Raw genomic sequence first — 20,873 nt, 5'->3', positions numbered from 1 at the left:
TTAGCCAGATGGTATGAAACTATGAACGGTACTCTGATCTCTCTTACACAGCACTAATTCCACTGGTGAAGGAAGTTATGCCCATGTCAAAAGGGCATGAGGGATGGATAGTATATTCAGGTCCTAAGAGTCATTTGAATGGCCAATTCCTTCTCACTTACTAAGCAACTCTAGTAATTTGTCCTTAAGTGCTTAGAGACACTGTTGTGTTGTCCTGTTCTCTACCCTGGGGATTGCCAAGGGAATATTTAAATAGATTTGGGGGTCAATGCAAGGTGATTCACACTCCCCACTCCTGTTTAACTTGGCATTTGAAGAAAGTCATCAGAACCAGATTAGAACTTTTGATGTTGGTGTTCATCTGAATGGCAGCCACAAGCCTCTTGCAGATGCTGATATAAATTTAACAGCAGAACATTTGAACACTTTTGAGGGACTGCTTCAAAGATGGACTTGCACAACAACAAAAATAGGTTTGAAAAATATTGGGAGCACATCCCACTTCTCAGTAATTAGTGGAATCTGGATGCTAAGAAGCAACACAACACATTGTCAGTGCTAGCTTTGTACTTTGCATCTTTACAATGACAGCTAAGGATGGAAGGATCTGTCACTTTTGGTTCTTTCAGTTTCTCACTTTTCCAATCTTAAATTCAATTCTCTGCATTTCTATAGCAATTTGTATTGTGCCCCCCCCACAACCATCAGGAAAATCCATTATTTTCATGTGTATTTCTCCTAATGCACACATTTTTGCAAGCATTTTCTCCTAATATAATGCATCTTTGCATGCAGTTTTCACTTATTTATTTTTATTCATGTTTTCCCCTAATATATGCATTATTGGAAACATTGGCTGGAGAGCTGCATCACAAACTTTGGATAAGTGCACATTTCAAAGGATGGCTGTTTTTCAGTTCTCATGTTGTTTCAGAAAGTTTGAATTTGAGAAATTTGGCCTTAGATGTGAACTGAATTTCTTCCTCATTCCTAGTGCAACATTCTATCCCAGACAAAGAGAGCAAGACCAATCCGTTTTACCTACTAAGAGGTACTCATTCTCTCCTCTGCCCTGCTTCTTACTTTGACCTGGGGCTGATTCAGACTCCACAGACAATAGGAAGTGCTGGGCTTCGTGGAGAATCACACCAGAACTTTATAGTATTGTTAAAATTAAAACCAAGCTGCTTAGGAATCTAAATCCTATATACAAAAGTGGAGTCACAGATACCTAATGTGATGCTTGCTTATGGGAGGATGGTGAAAATGAGGCAGGGCAAAAATAGTGACAGATATTTAGCAAAGGGAATATTCAAGGCATCAATAACCCAACAGTCTTCATTCATAGTAGTCCTGGTGTGCAACTTGGTCATCCAACATGAGTATGGCATGGAAGACTAATCAAATCATTCAATAGATGGTTTCCTTTGAAGTTTCCCTCAGGGTAGCAGGCACTTGTTAACCAAAACCTCCTACAGTTTTATTTTCCAAAGCAAACGATGAGAGGTCTTAGCGCTGAAACAATCTCAATCTATTTTCAAATGGATTGAAATGGACAATGCTTGCTGCTGAAAGGGCTGGCCAGGCCTTCATAGCAGATCCTGCTTGTGTCTCATACTTTCATCATGTGCAAAAGCAAATTCATACTAGGCCTCTGTAGTGGTTTGTAGTGGAATGTAACATCTCACCACTCTGTGCAGGAAACACAAATCATGCACATGGTGGTGCCCAGATACGAGCAACTTGTTATGGGCAGGGAGCCAATGCAACACAAAAAAGGCAGTGCTCAACTCAGTGACCAATGCAACTGCAATCTGCAAATCAGGAATGGAATCCTCTGCTGCCAATTTTCTTGCGTTATAGCAGGCACCCCCAAACTTGGCCCTCCAGATGTTTTGGGACTACAACTCCCAACATCCCTAGCTAACAGGACCAGTGGTCAGGGGTGATGGGAATTATAGTCCCAAAACAGCTGGAGGGCCGAGTTTGGGGATGCCTGTGTTATAGCTTTTGATCCAGTGGAGGCATCTCCTAATAGAAGAGAAGAGGCTACAGTGGAAGATTGGGAGGTGTGTGTGTGTGTGTGTGTGTGTGTGTGTGCCTCTTATGTCAGTGCCTCCTTTCCTGATCCGAAACCCTCCAGATATTTTAGACTTTAACTCCCATCAGTCCCAGTCACACAACATGGCTGTGAGGCTGAGGCTGATGGGAGTTGTAGTCAAAAACATCTGGAGGGCCCAGGCTGACGTAGGCTGCTGTAGATCAAAAGCCATTCCACATGTAGAACAGCAGCATTGGATTTCAGCCATACTCTTATTCTTGATCCTGCTTTTTAGAGCATTGCAATAAATTATACACTTTGTATCTTATTTTAAAAGCTTAATATGCCATAGCTTTTGTTGTTGTTGTTGCATCTGGAAGCCAGCATGTACACAGTGGTTTCAAGGAGACAGCAGCAGTTGTCATAGAGTCAGGGGTTGTGAAAATGGGTCCCGGAGGCATGGGCGCGATTTCATTGATGTCAGCAGTTCTACTGGAAACTGTGAGATTGCCCATGGCTAAAGTTGAGTGGGCTCATAAATGCTTGTGGAACGCGAAAGAATAACTTCCACAGCACATTTAAATAGTGCTCTCAAAAGTTCCCAATGAGAAACCAAAGCCTGGTCCACATTTGTTCAGCCAAACTATGACATAAGAATTTAATTCCACCGAAGTAGCACTGGCACTTGGCAACATCAGCCCACCACCATATACCTGCAGCACTATATTGTTACCAGAGCAATGAGACAAGTGTGAAGCAATTTACAGGGCTTTACAGAATAATGGGACCATAGGCATGTTGTTCAACTTTTGACAGAACCCGAAGTTTCTCTGGTCCCCCAAGGTTGCATGAAGTAAGCAATGTTTACAGAGTGCAGCTTCACCATTCATTTGAATGGCAGGTATAGTTGGCAAAGGGCACGGAGAGATTTTCTGGGGCAAATGCTAACTATAAGAAGTAGTTTAATAGCAACTATGAACAGGGTTCTTGAGGCCGGTGTGAGTAGCAACTCATAAATCTGGAACTGATTCTCTGAGGTGCTGTTGAATACTTTTAGCTCCCACTGAAGCCATTGGAATCTAGCATTTGGCACTTCATGAGTTTGGTTCAGCAACCTCACCAGAATCATTTCATATATTGTAGTAGATGGAACTGATTTGGCTGGGACTAATTAAATTTGATTCCAAAATGGTCATTGTCATCTGACTTAATATGGAATGCAAACATGACTGAACGGTACAAATTAAAAAAGGGAGCAATAAGAAGATTCATTTGTCTACAACTCCAGCAATAAATAAATAAATCTAAATTTAAGAATCTTAAGGCAATGATTATTTCTTTGTTGGCGCTAATGTTCGCACGATCACATTCACTTAAACTATGTCATCTGGGAAGGGTTGTAGCTCACTGGCAGAGCATCTGATTTGTATGCAGAAGGTCCCAGGAGCAGTTTCTGACATCTACAGGTAGGCCTGGGAATGTCCCCTGTCTGAAACCCCAAAGCGATGTAGCCATTCAGTGTCAACAATAGTTAGATGGACCAAAGGTCTGATTTTGTATAAAGCAGTTTCCTATGGGAGGAATTCAGTGCCACTCTATGGTGATCGCAAGCGCAAGCATTTTGGTTTCTTCCCCACACTGTTCTGGGGGTTGTCCCAACTTTCCAACTCAATTCCGGGTGTGTGGGGGTGGGGTGGGAGGGGAGAGCTCAGAAAGCCCCATTTTGTAAGCAGAAATCCATGTGCAGTGCATCTGCTGATGAGTCTCCCTGCTTGAACCTTCCCCTGTTTTCCTATGTTCTTCCTTACAAGACATGAAAGCTCCTTTTGTTTTGGAGCAGTTAAATAACAAACACATCTTAAATCTGTAGGCCGGCCATTTTAATTCTGGATACCATGGAGACAAAATTGGGGAATGAAAATTTTTTATTCTTATCATTGATCCTGAAACAAGAACCAGGGTGTCGTATTTGTTCCAGTTACAGGTAGGTAGCCATGTTGGTCTGTCGTAGTCGAAACAAAATAAAAAAAATTCCTTCCAGTAGCACCTTAGAGACCAACTAAGTTTGTTATTGGTATGAGCTTTCGTGTGTATTCTGAAGAAGTGTGCATGCACACGAAAGCTCATACCAATAACAAACTTAGTTAGTCTCTAAGGTGCTACTGGAAGGATTTTTTTTTATTTTGTATTTGTTCCAGGTTAACCTATTGTGTAGTGCTCGATCCAGTTGTGATGCACCTAGTTCTGTAGATTTGGGATGCAGGAGACATACATTTTTATATTTCTTATCTGAGCGCTACAGTTATATCAGTAACAATAGCTACTTAATGGATGACTGGTGAAAATTCTTAAGTCAGTTATACACTTGGTGCAACTGGTGATCTATGTAATTTTTTCTGTTACAAGCAACTGAGATTCTTTCTGCTGTCACAGACTTCATGCTTGTACTCTGGAAGCTCCTATACTGATGCTTGCTTTTCCTGGCTGAATCTGCCTATTTAAGTTTCTCCCAATGTTTCTCATTATGACAATTTTAACTTCAGTTCTGTACTGTCCCATATCAGTTTGCAATTTTTTTTATATCCTAATGAAAATTTATCTGTGACTTTCCTCTAATATGCAAAGGCTTGCACATGATTTTGCCTTGCACACACATTTCTGCAAAGCAACTCACCCAGATAGAATGCATTTTAAAGGTTGTTTTCTCCAATAAAAGCATTTTAATGCACACCTGATCCTAGTATACACATTCTTGTTTTCATAACTTTGATGGAAAACAGCACTGCAAAATTCAGAGAAGTGTGAAGGATGGTTGTGTTTTGGTCTGTGTTTTGTTTTGGAAAGCCCAAATTAAGTAGATTCACCTTTAAGTGAGAACCAAATCAACTTTCCCCCCATCTGTATATGATGCTGAATCCCAAATGCAAGAAATGAATGAAACTGTATACTTTTGTTTTTAAAGGTACCTTTTTTGCAGGTTCATTCTAATACCCATTGCATGATCTAGGATGGTCCCAGAAGGAGTGGACTAGCATGAGGTGTGTGTCTGTGGATGTCTGTGAATGGCAGAGATTTGATTACATTGGGTGCATGTTCATTTCCCTTTAAAACTACTCTGCTCCATAATCTAGCTTTGTGCTTTTATCTACAGGGTGTATAACCAGCTTTATGCCAAGGATTTGTTAAATGTGTTAAAACCAATAAAATAAATTAATAACCCTGACAAATATTAAAACCCTAGCCCTTAATACCACTGTATCTCTGGTTATCAAAAGCCAGCAAAATGATGAGGAAAGTTAACTTTCATTAGCAAATTAGAATTCTTGCGATCAGTTTTGCATAATCACATCTAGGTTTCTTTTGACTCTCCATGGTAAAAGGAGCTGCTATGCCTTTCTTTATTAAGAACCACACTTTCTGCGTGCACACACACAAGGAGCTTTGCACATTTACCTCTCTACAGGAGGGGAATTGCCACACAAAGACAGAAGACGATGCAGTGAGTGCTAGCATCCTTGATTTCCTGCTACTTACATGAATAAGGAGTAGCTAATGAGTGACAATAAGTAAAACAGTAGCTATGTGTTCTACCTAAGCTAAAATTAATCAACGTAGTATTTGCAAATACGAAAAGACTTATTTGGCTTATATCACTGTTCAGCCCCTCAGATCTTGTTTCTTCACCAGTTGAGTCAAGCAGCAGTGACTATTTTTCAAGTGGAAGCAGCCGAAACACCAAATTAGGCCTGGCCAGTTTGAATAAATGCTCTGTGCTCTGTAGGAGAAGGCCCACAGCTTTGCTTCCCATGATTCCCCAATGCAAGCAAATGGCTGTTCCTGACTCAGTAGATTTGATACTTAGTAAAGCTCCGCTAGGGTATTCCCAGTAAGAGGCTTGCATGGGATCTTTGTTCTTCTGATTAAGACCGCAGTGCAGCTGTTTCATGCATGCTATGGCAAAGGGCACTGAAGCAGCATTTGAAAGCAGATATCCAGAAAAAAGGGAGAGGTTCATGAGATTTATAAAGGAAATTGGGATTTAAGTAATACTTTTGTTCTTGAGGCATTTAATTTGGGATTTAGGATGTGTAATGAAGACCGAACATATTTATGACATTTATCCATCATCATCGTTGTTATTACATTATCTTCACCATTACCACCAAGGTTTCTTATTTTGCTGCTGAAGCTTCGAGGCCAATTTATGAACAATGATATTCATGAACAGCATGATTTTTGTCAGAATCAAGCCTGTATTCATATTCATCCTCGTCGTGTGAATAAAAAACAGGTTCCCCCCTGAGGATGTGGGGAATGTCACCCTTGTGAAATCCATATCGCCATTTAGAAGTCAGCTGGGGGAACAACTGAGCTTGTAAGCTCTATTTGGTGTTGTGTTTGCTGCTGGAGAATCAAACCACGTGTTTGGAAATTGCATGGAGTAAACCAGTCTGTGTTGACCCATTCAACCATGTTCTATCACCATAGCGGTGAAGCAATGCCATTTCTACCATGCAGGTATCATGGAACCTTTGGGTGCATCCAGAGAGAGGTTTTGAATAGAGGCAGATGTATATTTGGAGCACACCCATCTCTCACAGTTTGTACACTTTTGTGCCTTCGACCATAGTAGTCCCTGGCCTATCCTATCTGCCCTGTGAGGCATGGTGGGCATACAGTGGCGCCCACCTAGTCAACACGCATGTAGTACCATTGTAACAAAGAGAGAGGGGAAGTACATACATTGTCCAAGTATCTACTTTCCTAGATGTTTGTGCTTGTGCTTTAGTGCACAGTTGTCAAATGCACTACCAGCAAGCACTGCACTCCTAACCACATTTATTTGAAACCAAATGTCACTTATTTCAATGGCATTTACTTTGATTGAAGACTGCTTAGGATCGCACACATAGGACATGACTGAAATTGAATTTACCTGGTATCCGCTACACTCCTGTTTTGGCTTTGTTGAGAATGAAAGCACAATAAAGAATGGGTGGAATCCAGCGTAGGGTATGTGTGCACCTATGCATGAGTTATGTCTGCTTGAGCAACTAGACTTCCCCCCTCTCACCTTCCCCTGTGTGCCCCCCCTGCTCACCCCCTAAACATGCATACCCTCCAACATTTCTCCGATGAAAATAGGGACGTCCCATTCCATAATGATAATTTTACTATTTATACCCCACACATCTTACTGGGTTGTCCCAGCCACTCTGGGCAGCTTCCTACATAAATAAAAACATAATTAAACATTAAACATTTAAAAAACTTCCCTCTACAGGATTGCCTTCAGGCAGCTTGGGGTGTGTGTGTCAGATAACTGCATACCCTCTGACATTTCTCCAATGATAATAGGGACATGCTAAGGAAAAGTGGGACATTCCAGGATCAAATCAGAAACCAGGACGGCTTCTCTAAATCAGGGGCATCCCTGGAAAATAGGGACACTTGGAGGGTATGAACCTGTTCTGGGTATTCACTAACACCCCCCCCCCAGAAGATTTAGGTGGTATGGGGGGCATCCAGAGGGAGGAGAGAGAGGAAAAGTGGAATCTTGCCTAATGTCTTCAAAGCAAAGAATATGATGGGGGAAAACTCTATTTTGGTAACGCTCCTGTCAAAGAGAAGACCTCAGGAAGACCAGCACAGGGTAATGCTGAGAGCAGCACAATCATGGGGATTAAATATAATATAACTGGAGCACTCTCAATGCAGTTTTGACCTCTAATTTGTCAGTGGCATTATTTGGCAATTGAAATGCTCAAAATATAACACAAAGGTCTGTACGTGTATGTGAAGCTTTCTTGAACTTGATCTGCTTTAGGTCAAACAATATGAGGTCAAACATTACAACACAGGTGGCAATGTGAAGTAAATGTGAATATTCTGTGAAGCTTTGCAGAGCATCATGGTCTTCTTCAGAAATGCCATTCTCTGAAATGGGGAGCCATGCTTAGGAAGCAACAATGTCTCCCGATATATGGGAAGCCCAAATATGGCTTCTGGGTGAGGACTGAAATACTATGATGCTGAGAATCAGCATTTTCATAACTGAGAAAACACTTTCTGGATCTCCAGATATTTTAATTAAAGAAATGCAAGCTGCCCACACCCAGGCTATTTTAGCAGTCTGCAGGAAAATCATGCCCCACCCCAATTAAACAGGCCTCTACAGCTGTCCTCTAGTGACTGAACAAGACTTGTGTCCCTAGTTGAAAAGGGTACCCCATCTATCAGAAAGGAGAAGATGATTTTAAAAGATATTTGACAGGCAGATTTAAGGAACAAACTATGTAGAGTCCAGAACCATCATTTTAATAAAACACTTTACTTTTAAACTTATTTAATTCTCTTCTAAATTCCAGCAGTTCATTTTAGGACTAGACTGAAAGATAGCATAAGCTGCTATTATCAAATTTTATAGTTAAGGCAGGGGGATCTTGCAAACTAAAGTTTGGGGCATTAGAAAATCCGAAACTCTAATTGGGGAAAGCCAGTGAATCATCATCCCCCCCCCAATTTTTTTTTGAGGGTTGCATCTCAGTTCTGCTTCAGCTTCACTGGCTTTTCCATAAAGCTATAAATCCAGATTCACTTGTAATTCCTGGTGTCCTAGATTAAATATTAACTTCTATTCCATAGTGATCTTGAAATTAAGTCATGAAGTTATAATTTCAATTTTCAGTTCTTCCAATATACCTGAAGGAGCGTCTCCACCCCCATCATTCTACTCGGACACTGAGGTCCAGCTCCGAGGGCCTTCTGGCGGTTCCCTCACTGCAAGAAGCAAAGCTACAGGGAACCAGGCAGAGGGCCTTCTCGGTGGTGGCGCCCGCCCTGTGGAACACCCTCCCACCAGATGTCAAAGAGAACAACAACTACCAGACTTTTAGAAGACATCTGAAGGCAGCCCTGTTTAGGGAAGCTTTTAATGTTTGATGGACTACTGTATTTTACTATTTTGTTGGAAGCCGCCCAGAGCGGCTGGGGAAACCCAGCCAGATGGGCAGGGTACACAAAATAAATAAATAAATAAATAAATAAATAAATAAATACATACATACATACATACATACATACATACATACATACATACTACAGTTAAAAAATGAATCACATCACTCACAAACCAATCCAATGCTCATTTCTGAGCACAATGATTTGGATTTAAGTAATGCTCCGGCGGGAAGGTAAACAGCGTTTCTGTATTCTGCTCTGGTTTGCCAGAAGTGGCTTAGTCATGCTGGCCACATGACCCGGAAGCTGTACTCCGGCTCCCTCGGCCACTAAAGCAAGATGTGTGCCGCAACCCCAGAGTTGTTCGCGACTGGACCTAACGGTCAGGGGTCCCTTTACCTTTACCTTTAATGCTTTGGTATTGAAATCATTGAAACCCACTGGGAGCTGGACATTCTCCCCCCTCAAATTTCTATGTTTTTGAGCCAGGAAATTTAGACTGAGATCAAAAGATTTAATTTCAGGTGCACCAGGCTGCTCAGTGGTTGTTTTCAAAACAGTAGATCCCCATCCTAGGTCACAAAGTTGTTTTGAGGAGTCTTTTCCATTTCAAATGCAGTTTGCCATGTGGCATGGTGACTACTGCTTTTAAAAATACAAGCCTAAAGTCCCCATAGAGGTGCAGAGAATTTGACAGTTATTTGAATCCTGCTCTTAGACATTTTGCTGCCTGAGGTAGAGCAGAAAATAGCCCTCCCTGCGTTGCCAAGTCAAGGTGCATAATAGCCAAGGCCAGTCAACTTTTTTTTGGCACACAAAATGGGCAATCCTACAGGCACATTCCCCCTCCCTGGCAGCAAAAATACCATAATAGCAGACTAAAAGCACAAGCCTAACCATGTCTGCCCAGACAAAAGTCCTATTGAATTAAATTGGACTAACTTCCAGGTAAATTGGGTTAGGATTACAACTTAAGTAATTAATAATTTGCTGCTGAAAGCCCAAATCTGCAGCCTGATGTGGTTGCCTCATTTTGCTTAATGGTAGGATTGGCCCTGCCTGATCCCAGCATTAATTTTATTCAGGATTTTATCAGGGGCCTAGGAAGTTGCTATACATTGAGCCAGGCCGGTGGTCTATCAAGCTCAATTCACTGACTTGCAGCAGCTCTTCAGGGTTTCAGAAAGGCACCCCACCCAAGACCTATTTGGAAATGTCACAGGCTCCACCTGAAATCTTATGTGCGCAACATCTGAACTCTACCACTGAACTATGAGATAGGAAAATGGGAGTGGTTTTTGTTTTGTTTTGTTTAACGTCAGAACCATAACTACATACCGTGCACAGATTATGTGTAATAAAATCCCGAAGGGCTGATTTTCTCTAGGGTAAGCAACGTCAGGATTTGAAGCGGTGGGAGAGTAAGGGGAAGGGAATGCTTAACCTGTTTCCTTGCCTGTTGCTTCATCACTCTGGGTAACCTGTCAAAGCCATTCCAGCCACTCACCATATCCCAGTCAGAGCACGAAATGTGCACTTGACTCTCAAAAGACTCATATGAAACTCTACTGGGGAGGAAATGGCTGGGTGTGAAGGGTCGACTTGGACTGGAGAAACAGCAAGCGGGGAAGGGTTAAGTCTCTCCCTCCCCCCCCCACAGTGTTACCATTCCAAATCTCCCTCTGAAGCTGCAAGTAGCCATTGGCTTTTGCCACATGCATATGCATAGAGCACGTACTTCTGTCTTCAGAAAGATACAGAGAACATGGAGGTGATTCACACAGTTCCCATCAGCTGTTGTTTCATGGCTAAACCCATGACTGCCTCTCATTTTTGTGAATGTTTGAAAGTCTTTGGAAGAATAAGGGCTTCGAATACTAGGACGGCCCACACAATCTGCACACTGAATCATCCATGGAACCAGGAAACATATGCGTAGCTGATGTGAAACTACTGAAAACGTGGAATGGTATTGGGGGGAATTATACAGTAAGCCCACAATTTATGCAGAAGTTACATTCCAGGAATCTCACCTAAAGCCAAAACCGTGTATAGTCAAAACCCATTGGGTTCAACAGCAGGCGGGATTGCCAAAGTCATTTTCCCCAGACCCCCTCTTTCTGCCCCCATTTATTTATTTACAATTTTTGCCGCGCACCTAAGGCTGAATGCACACAAGTTAAATGTGTGCAAGTTTCAGGCTTACTGTGTTCAATTCCAGTCCATCCTCCAGCTTTCCTTCTTTGGATGACTTTTAGTTGGCTAGAAAGAATACAGAGAACTGCTGCTTGACTCCCCCTTCTTCATCAAAAAAACCCAAAGCAAACCACCAAGTTGTTCAGCACCTGGGGTTCATAGAGAAGTCCCTTATCTCATCTGCCCTCCCCATCATCTGCATCTGAAGATCCAACTTTCCCACACTCCCTGTTGCACATTTCTATCCTAAAGAGACTCGACTTAAAGTTGATTTAGGAGAACAAATCCATCTTAAGAGAACAATACTCTATTAATATTCCAAATGGTTTCAGCTTAGCAGTTTTGCAGCTATTGCATCTAAATATTCCATTGGGATTAAGCAGCCACAACCTAGAATAGAGCTCACCTCTCATGTCCCCCCGCCACAGAAAAAAGCAAAGAAAAAAGCAAGCAAGCAAGAAAAAAAGGGTTTCTTTCTTTTTTCCTGCACAATATGGAAAATGTCTACGAAATAAAAAAGCAAAAGACACAACACACAGAGGCCCTGACTCTACTGCCCTGATAATTCAGGGGGATATTTCAAGTTACAAGTTTGTTTACCTTCTAGAAAAGTTAATTAGATTCTTTTGATCTCACAAGGGAAACCACAAAGTAAATTTTCTTAGAGTCGTAGTGAAGCCAAAGCTGAAGTTACTCTCCTGACTTTGGATATTCATTAAAACAATTCAATTTGATTTTTAATTTAAAGAAAACATTTTACAATTTTCCCTTTGCTTATTATTAAGAACCCCCTTTGTCCTTAGGCTTGGATATAAAAGCTTTCTTTTCCTTCCTAGAAGCCAACACTAGCAGTTTAATAACCTGTCTTAAGGCTGTGTTAACTACACGTACAAACAAGCTTGTGCAATGACAACAAATTTATACTCCTAAAAATATTATGACGAATTAAACTTCTTTGTGTTCTATGTACTAATGATGCCTGAATCAAGCTTACATTTGCATCTTCAAAACATATATTACAACTTCCAAAGAAATCCACTATTTCAAACTCAAAATCATTAAATTATATTTTTAAAGCAGGAAAGTGGCAAAAGTTATTCTCCTTAGTAGGGAGAGCAAATAATTACTTTTTTTAAAACATGTGGAATTCACACTGCTCAGAGACTAATTTTGATCATACTAGCTACAAGATTTTGGGCACCAAGACATGAATGCTTTGCATACATAGAGAAAAGACATCGATAAAGGCTCTTTCATTGTTAAAAATGGACAAAACATAAAAAATAGACAGCAGAGAAACAAAAATAGGAATACCAAATAAAGTGAGAGGAATGATAACAACATAAAAACATTGGTTTTAATATAAGGTGTAAATTACTCTGACCTACATAAAAATCAAAAGAGGAAAAAGATGAACAATAAAATGCAAAACAGTATGTGAATTTTCACAATTATTTATGTAGACTTCAATGCAAAGCAATAGATATGCATGCACGTATTTATATCCAAACCATAAGTAAAATATGCAACTACTCAGATGCTCCCACACAAAACTGGCAAACAAGAATGCATGATTAATAAGTGATAATACATAAGCACCAGCATAAATTTATGTTGATGGATAGTATCTTAGTGTATATACTTAGAATGTTATTATTTTTAATTATATCAAGTGTGAGGTTTTTTGTGTGCATGAGCAGAGGGTTAATTAGATGACAAGTAACACGTATTCTTCATTGTTGCCAATTTTTAATCAGCAAAATGGGCCACACGAAAGAAAGCCAAATATTTGTCTTGGTGGTTAAACACTAACTATTTGAATCTTGAACCCTTGCTCCTATTAGCAATGAGAATGGGCAGCCACTCTGTGCCTTGTAAACCGTTCTATTTACATATTTTTTCATACATTGTATTTTTAATTCCACAATCTCATTTAAAGATAAATGGCCCTGAAAATACCCAAATTTTAGTCAGCTTTTAAAGAATTGTACTCTATCCCTAAATTAAAAATTAAAAATGCCATGAATTGCATTTAATTATTATTTCAATTGCACCGATGTCTTGATCGGTTCAGATCAAAAGGCAAGCGAAACAGATGGTGTATTAGACTCCCTTGTCTTCCCTGCAAATGTTATTTTGAATAGTGATCTTCCCCCACATGATTATTCACTAGTCAGAGAAAAAGCCATCAAATTATTAAGTTAGCTTTAAAAGGCGGGGGGAGAGGAAACCATAAACACCACCATAAAAACAAAATCATTGTCACTTGATCTTTTTAACAAATGAAAGAAATCAGAGAGAAAATTACATACAACCTACAGTGCGGAAAAGATGACCAAAATGAACAATATGCCTCGTCCCTCTTGCAGCTCCATCTTAAAAGACAATGAACTTACCCAGGAAAGAAAGCAAAGTATCAGACCCTACCTTTGGTAGATGAAAAGGAACGGGGGGACTGTGTTCCAAAAGTGTATATGACTTAGACTGCCAATATGGTTTGCCTTACCTTAAAATCTATACATTTCTAACCAAAACAGCTTGGAGCAATTCACATAAAACAGACCCAAATGTTGCCCATTCATGTACAAAGATCAGGTTTCTGTCTCAGCTCAGCCTGTGATATCAGGGTGGGTTTTTCTCTTTTTTTTGGGGGGGGGGATAAAATATATATATATGTATTCTTATGTTTCCAGTCCTTCCAACATACTTTTTTCATCTTAGGAAAAAGGTCTCTTTTTCTGGTGTGTGGAAAAGGTTTCAGACTTGTCAGGACGCTGGTCTTTTCAGTACAATTTAGCTTTCACTTGATCATTTGCAAGGCTCGAACGATTTGCTGTGGTCACCGGCTCTTGATTATGAATATTGTTGCAGATACATAAAGTTTACTACAAGCAGTAAATATGTCAGGTTTTGCCATGAGGTTTACTAATAAGGAACGGTTACATGGGGATTATTAATGGCAAAGATAATCTTTTCAATAAGGGCTCTTGCTCTCTCGTTCTCTCTCCCTCTCTCTCTCTCTCCCCAGGAAAAGCTTAGTTCAGGGGCATTCCTTAACAAGGAAAATGCAAGCATTTGACTCTTGGAAAAGTTTGCTTCAGGCGATGCAAGGAATGTTGGGCATAGGACTTCTGTTCTTGGCTCCCTTCTGACTTAATGTGACTCTGTCTTTCAGCACTATTTGAAATGCCTTTTTAGTTTTATTAATACGTTTGGTTTAATACAGCTTTTTTCTAAGAGTCTTTGACTGTACAAAATTGATGGATTGCCAGGGGACACTTCCCAGTTATTTGCTTAGGTGTTTCCTTGGGTCAAAATAATGGATAATGTGGATGTTGTTAACTGGTGCGCTTTCCCTTTTCATCCGAAGGATTTTGTGTTTTGTTTTGTTTTTTAAAAAGGGACTGTGCACAATCCATCCAAAGTCAGGCACTTTTAAGTCCCATTAATTTCAGCGGGGAGGGATTTAAGCAGGTTGAAATAAATGGGGCTTAAGACTGCTGCATGTTGGCAGGATCATACCCGCAGTTAGGAAGTAAGTGAGCAGATTTTTCGCCCTTGTTTTAGTTATGATGCTGCACTATAGTATGCAATCACTTTCTTGTGACAACTCAACAATTTTTATTTGCTTTGGTATTCATTACAGTGACAATAAATATGTTGACCTCATCTGGTGTTAATGTGGTTATCATATGGTTGGTTGCCCGGAGAATTCTATGCACATTTAACATTAATTAAATGCATCATTATACACTGGGTATGCATGGAAGGGGAGGAAAGACTCATGGAAAAAGCCTTTCCTGGACTTAAATCCTCGTTTAAATTTATTTCCAGAAACTTACTGAAGGTGTTCAGGAGGATAGACAGGCTTGAGTCACTTGAGTCATTTCTCGGAAACCAATATTGAAAATTCAGTTCTTTCTTTAAAAAAAAGAAAGAATGGGAAATTATTATTTAAATAGTTTAGAGTGGCCAGGAGGCAGCTCTCAGTGATTTGATGTAGATCAGCAAAGATTTCTGAGACTCAGTTTTTTAAGAATGGCAACAACAAAATAAATTTCCATTAAATTATACTTCTGAAATAAAGAAGGATCTCTCTGTGTGGTATCTGGAACAGATATGTGTGTGGAAGGACAGTGAGCTAGGTTCAGTTTTCGTATACTCAAAACAAATTCCTGGGCTAACGATTTTTTAATGGCAAGTGTGTATCTCTGGTTGGTTGATCCGCAAGATTCAAGTCTGTGCACCTCTGCTGTTCTGCATGAATTGACTAACCAGTGGAGTACTGCTGAATAAGTTCATCATGGCTTTGAAGGCTATTCATACTCTAATAATATTTTAATTAGGCATTGTTCTCACACATTGTCTTGTTAACTGAATGGTTCTTTAAAAACCCCAGCCAACTGCAGAATCACAGGAAATCCCTACCTTGCTATATTTGATTTTGCTGTGGTTCTGTGCCTTTTCGACAGAGGTGCAATAGGCAGAACAGAGGTGTCTTCCAGCTATCACATTCATATGAGTCTTCTTTCACAGGACTTGGCTGGAGAGTGGTCTGTCCATTGCTTTTTGGGGTATTGTATGGGTCGTTCTGATACCTACAATTCACATGGGTGGCCGTTCATTATTGTTATTATTTATTACCTTTATATACCACCTTTACCTTCCAAGGATCTCTAGGGGGCGTACATGGTTCTCCTCCTCCCCATTTCATTCTCACAACATCCTCACAACCTACCTCCTGTGAGGTAGGTTAAGCTAAGTGATGGTGACTGGCCCTAGGTCACCCAGCGAGATTCATGGCTGAGTGGGGATTTGAGCCTTGCACTCCCAGGTCCTAGTCCAGCACTCTAACCATTACACCACACTGGCTCATGCCAGCCATGCCCCAAATGAGGAACATGCTGTTTATCTGTGGCAGACATCTTAACCCTAACCAAATTCTCTAGACAAATGGACAACCCCTACTTGGGTTACAATTCCCGCACAGGTCTGTCATAATGAAGACATAGACCAGATTGGTTCCCCCCACTGAGAGATTCTGTGATTTTTGAAGGCTGGTTCTCAGCACACACACATGTCCGTTATTTGATTTCTCATCACTTGCTTTCACAGTACAGTGATCCCTCAGGTTAAGAGCTTAATTTGTTCTGGAGGTCTGTTCTTAACCTGAAACTGTTCTTAACCTGAGGTACCACTTTAGCTAATGGGGCTTCCCGCTGCCACGGCGCCACCGCCGCACGATTTCTGTTCTCATCCTGAAGCAAAGTTCTTAACTCGAGGTACTATTTCTGGGTTAGCGGAGTCTGTAACCTGAAGCGCCTGTAACCTGAAGCGTATGTAACCCGAGGTACTTGAAGACTGACAATGTCAATTGTCAAAAAAAAATGAAGGTTAGAAGATTCAGCACAGACAAAAGAAAGTATTTCTTTACAAAACACGTAGTTTAAACTATGGAATTCAGTTCCTCATGGCCACCAACTTGAATGGCTTCAAAAGAGGGTTAGACAAATTCATGGAGGATAAGGCTTCCAATGGTTACTAGCCATGGTGACTATATTCTGCCACCACTGTTGGAGGTCGTATTGCTTCTGAATACTGGTTGCTGGAAACTGCATGAGAGGAGAGTGCTGTTGTGCCCAGGTCCTCCTTATGGGCTTCCGATAGGCATCTGGTCAGCTACTCTGAGAACAGGATGCTGGACCAGATGGACTCTGTTTCCTAAAAAAAATTCAATTCCTCTCAATCATCCTCACACCAGTGTTATGCAGTGGCGTAGCGTGGGTTCTCAGCACCCGGGGCAAGGCAAGTAATTTGCGCCCCCTAACCCATGGATTTTAGCACTCAAGTCTCTTCCGCGCCCCCCCAGATGTTGCGCCAGGTGCAGCAGGCCCCCCTGCACCCCCAACGCTACGCCACTGCTCCCACCACAAGTCTTCAGGACAGCCATCCGAAGGCTGGTGCGGGGAGAAGGTCTCTCCGCCCCACCGCCAGGCTTCGGAGCATCCTTCCGAAGGCTGGCGCGGGGAGAAGGTCTCTCCGCCCCACTGGCAGGCTTCAGAGGAGGTCCGAGGACAGTGGGGTTCCTGCTTCCTCTAGGAGGGCCGGCCAAACGCGCCCCCCAATGTTGCGCCCGGTGCGGCCGGCACCCCTGGCACCCCCCACGCTACGCCACTGGTGTTATGTAGGGGTGTGTGTGCATATGGAGATCCAAATTCAATCTTTCCTTAGTTAACACAGTGTCCTGTGGCACAAGTCACTCACAATCAGACTTATTTCAGTAGCAAGGATCCTGTACGTGGAGGAGTTATGGTACCCTCTTGGAAGATAACTTGGAAGATAACCTGCAGAACAAGGGCAGGTTTAATTTGTGCCAGAGGTAACCAGGGCTTCATCCTGGCAACTGCTTCAGTGCCAGTACATCATGCTGGGACAGATGAAGTAAGGAAAGGCAAAATCTGAGAAGGTGCAAAATGTGCTACAGAGAATCCACACACATCATGGATTAGGAATCCACCAAGCAGCATAGGACAGGGGGAAGTGTCCTAAGGAATGTGGCATGGGCCAGAGAGATTTTAAAAAGAAAATTCACCAACTAGATAGAAATTAAGCATTGCCTTCCAGATAAAGTCTATGAGGGTGTTAGTCTTGAATGCATAGATCCATATATCTCTAGAAGCAGGAAAGCCTGAGGGACACAATTCCCCTCAGGGGCCACATGTCAGTGGTGGGTGGGGCCAGAGGCAAAAGTGAGCAGGACAATGGAATGGGCAACAGGCTATATTCCAGCCACACAGAAATAAAGGGTCTGTACACACAATCCCATGCGCACACATCTTTCCACACATCTCTGTCCGTGTAAGCATGAGGCATGATCACACTTCCAGCAAGGCAAGAGCACTATTCACAGTCATGGATTCCCACAGAAATAGTCATGGGAACTGTAGCTTGTTAAAGCCACTGGCAGTTGTTAAGAGACCCCCTATTACCCTCAAAGTGCTACAATTCCCAGAGTTCCCTGGGCAGAGGATGGGAATAGGGATTCTTGCAGCAACTCTCAGCACCCTTAACTAACTGCAGTTCAGGATGCTTTCAGGGAAGCAACAGCTGTTAATGTGTTATAATAGTGCTTTAAATTTATAGTGTGGATGCAGCTTTAGTTTTTAAGGCATCATAAGGCTTTTTGTTGGTTTTGTTACAACAGATTAAGGTGTCTAGAAACTATGGGGGGGGGGAATCCACCTGCATCAATGTGGATCTTAAGGTGAGTACTGGCTGGAGTTTTCATTTAAACCAGCTTATCCAAAAGAGCTTTCCTACCCATGGTGTCAAAGGCAGCCCTCAGAGCTAAATATAGTGAATGCACAAGGAGAATGCAGAGTCCCTTGAGGGAGAGGCCTGACATCATGACATGAGATAAACAGAGCTGAATGATACCAATTAATTTCAGAGGAAAGAGTTTTCTTAAGGACACTGCTCCTCTATGTCCCAATTGATGTCTTTATGTATATATATCTCTCTATCTATAAGAGAATTAGGCACGGCGAGTCTTTCCTGTGTCCCTTCCTCTTCAGCTTCCGCCCTTCCTTCCTTTCTGCCCATCTTTCATTCAGTCGCTTTCTCTGCTGGGCTCTTTCTAACCTTCCGAACTTTATAAAAAAGACTTCAATCATGGGGTAAAGGCAGCCCCACATCCTTAGCATTGGCTTCATAAAGAGTCCTCACACAGGTCATGCCCTATCCCCTCCAGCGTTCCTTGTGGCCCGAAAGCTTTGTTTTCCAAAGGGGTGGGGGAGAGTGAGGGAAGGCAAGAGGTAAAGAGGGAGCAAAAGAGAAAAAAGAGCTTACAGCATGGTTAAACAATGCCAAATTTTGCCAGTAACAAATACAACATGTTCACTGTTTTGACTCTGCAGCTTTATCCTGCAGGGGATAGTGGGTGTGGAAGTGATAGAAGGGGGGAATGGAATGATAAATTCACTTTGAAAGTAGGCTAAACCTACTTTCTTTCTTTTTCTAGAGAGTGAAAGAAGGCTTGCTGAAAACGCGCCCCCCCTCAATAAATGCTGGCGGGGGGGATTCATAATTACGAGGAGTAGGACACAAGGAATTATACTGTTGCAGAACTCAAGATCTGTAAATTGAGAAAGCTACACCAGGAGGATGTCCTTCACAACAGGTTGAGCAAACTTTTGCAAGAGAGATAGAGAGAAGATTGTAGAGGCCAACTCTGTAGTGCCCCACAATATAAGAATTCAAATAAACAAATAAATCTGTTTTTAATATCCTAGGCCCCCTTGTCCATTTCTCCTCATCAAGTGCAGTGCTTCCTTTCATGGGAGAACCATAGCAGAGAGTATCTCTTTTACCTGAGAGGTAAGCACAGGTGAAGGTGACTAATCTCCACTACCCCCACATAAAGCCTAGGTTTAAATTTCCAAACTTCAAAGAAGAGCAACCAAAGTGTAGGAAGCATTCAGAAGTGTGTTGGTAGAGGTAGAACACAGCTAACATGGCTAGTCTTCTTCCCGAAACCATGAAGTCTAGGGAGTAGACAGTATTAAGCTAGATCTCTAGGAACATATGTCTGAGATTAGTTTAATTCAGGCCCTGGACTGCTACAAGTCTTTCTCCTGGACTTGATGGGCATTATCACAAGGAATCTAGAACTTGGCATTTCCACCACTCCAATCCAAGTGAGGGAGCACAGAAGCAAATTGAAGTCAGAACATAGGAATGTAGGAACCCGCCTTATACTAAGTCAGACCATTGGGCTATCTTGCTCTGTCTATACTGAGTAGTTCTCCAGGATGTTAGTCTCTCCCAACTGCACCTGGAGATGCTGGGGATTGAACCTGGGACCTTCTGCTTTGCAAGGCAAACACTCTGCCACTGTGCTATGGCCCTTCCTGCAGCTTTGTACTACAAGACACATCCACTGTAAACAGTGTAAAACCTTATCCATGAAAGACAATTGCTTTGAACAGCGAGGAACTCAGGGAGAACTGTATGTAAGTGTCCTCAGTTCCCCTCTGCCGCCGTCTTCTTCTTCTTCTTCTTCTTCTTCTTCTTCTTCTTCTTCTTCTTCTTCTTCAATAAAAGCCAGCTAGTGAGTTCACAAGGTCTTAACATCTCTACAGAACAACAGCTCAGTGACAAAGTTCCCAAAGTCACCTTCCAGTAGCTGAGCAGGGCAGAGAGAAACAGCGTGTAATACATATGACAGCAAGCAGAGCATGTGCTGGGCACTTTCCTTATATTGTTACACTCCTGGAAACTCTTGAAACACATTGTAAAGGAAGAAGGCCTCCTGGGCTTGGACTCACCATTAGTCTCATCAAACAAGCCAAGCTTTGATGAAAACAACTCATTACCCAAAGTAGGGAAGAAACATGTCTGATGTTGTTTACCATTGAGATCGCTCCATTGCTCCTTCCAAGCCGCCTGCGGATATCAGCAAAGAGGGGGAATAAAAGCCACCATTATAAACTTTCTGTCCTTAAGGTGAGGAGTTTTTCCTCTCTCTCCTTTATTTGGTTTTGGTTGTGGAAAACAAGTTTTTCCCAAACACTGACTAATTCAGCACTCTGGGTCAGCTCCAAGGTATGAAGTGGCTTGTGAACAGATTGCCTCCAATGCTCAGCCTTGCGCCCCCACAACCTTTTTAAAATATATA

At 41.8% G+C, this 20,873-nt stretch overlaps 2 long non-coding RNA genes across 2 annotated transcripts in view; one reads left to right on the top strand and one right to left on the bottom strand.

Annotated features, from left to right (window-relative positions):
- Positions 1-20,873, bottom strand: part of LOC309535004 — a 654,277-nt gene that overhangs the window by 315,024 nt on the left and 318,380 nt on the right. The gene's annotated exons all lie outside the window — the stretch shown is intronic.
- Positions 3,807-20,873, top strand: part of LOC309535129 — a 48,286-nt gene continuing 31,219 nt past the window's right edge. Inside the window, exon 1 of the long non-coding RNA XR_014221025.1 lies at positions 3,807-4,025. This is a non-coding gene — a long non-coding RNA (uncharacterized lncRNA). The remainder of the gene's footprint in view (positions 4,026-20,873) is intronic.

Source organism: Podarcis vaucheri, assembly GCF_965113315.1.
Source record: "Podarcis vaucheri genome assembly, chromosome: 1".
NCBI lineage: Eukaryota > Metazoa > Chordata > Lepidosauria > Squamata > Lacertidae > Podarcis > Podarcis vaucheri.
The sequence above is the reverse complement of the archived record's forward strand: the minus strand, read 5'-3'. Positions and strand labels throughout refer to the sequence as shown.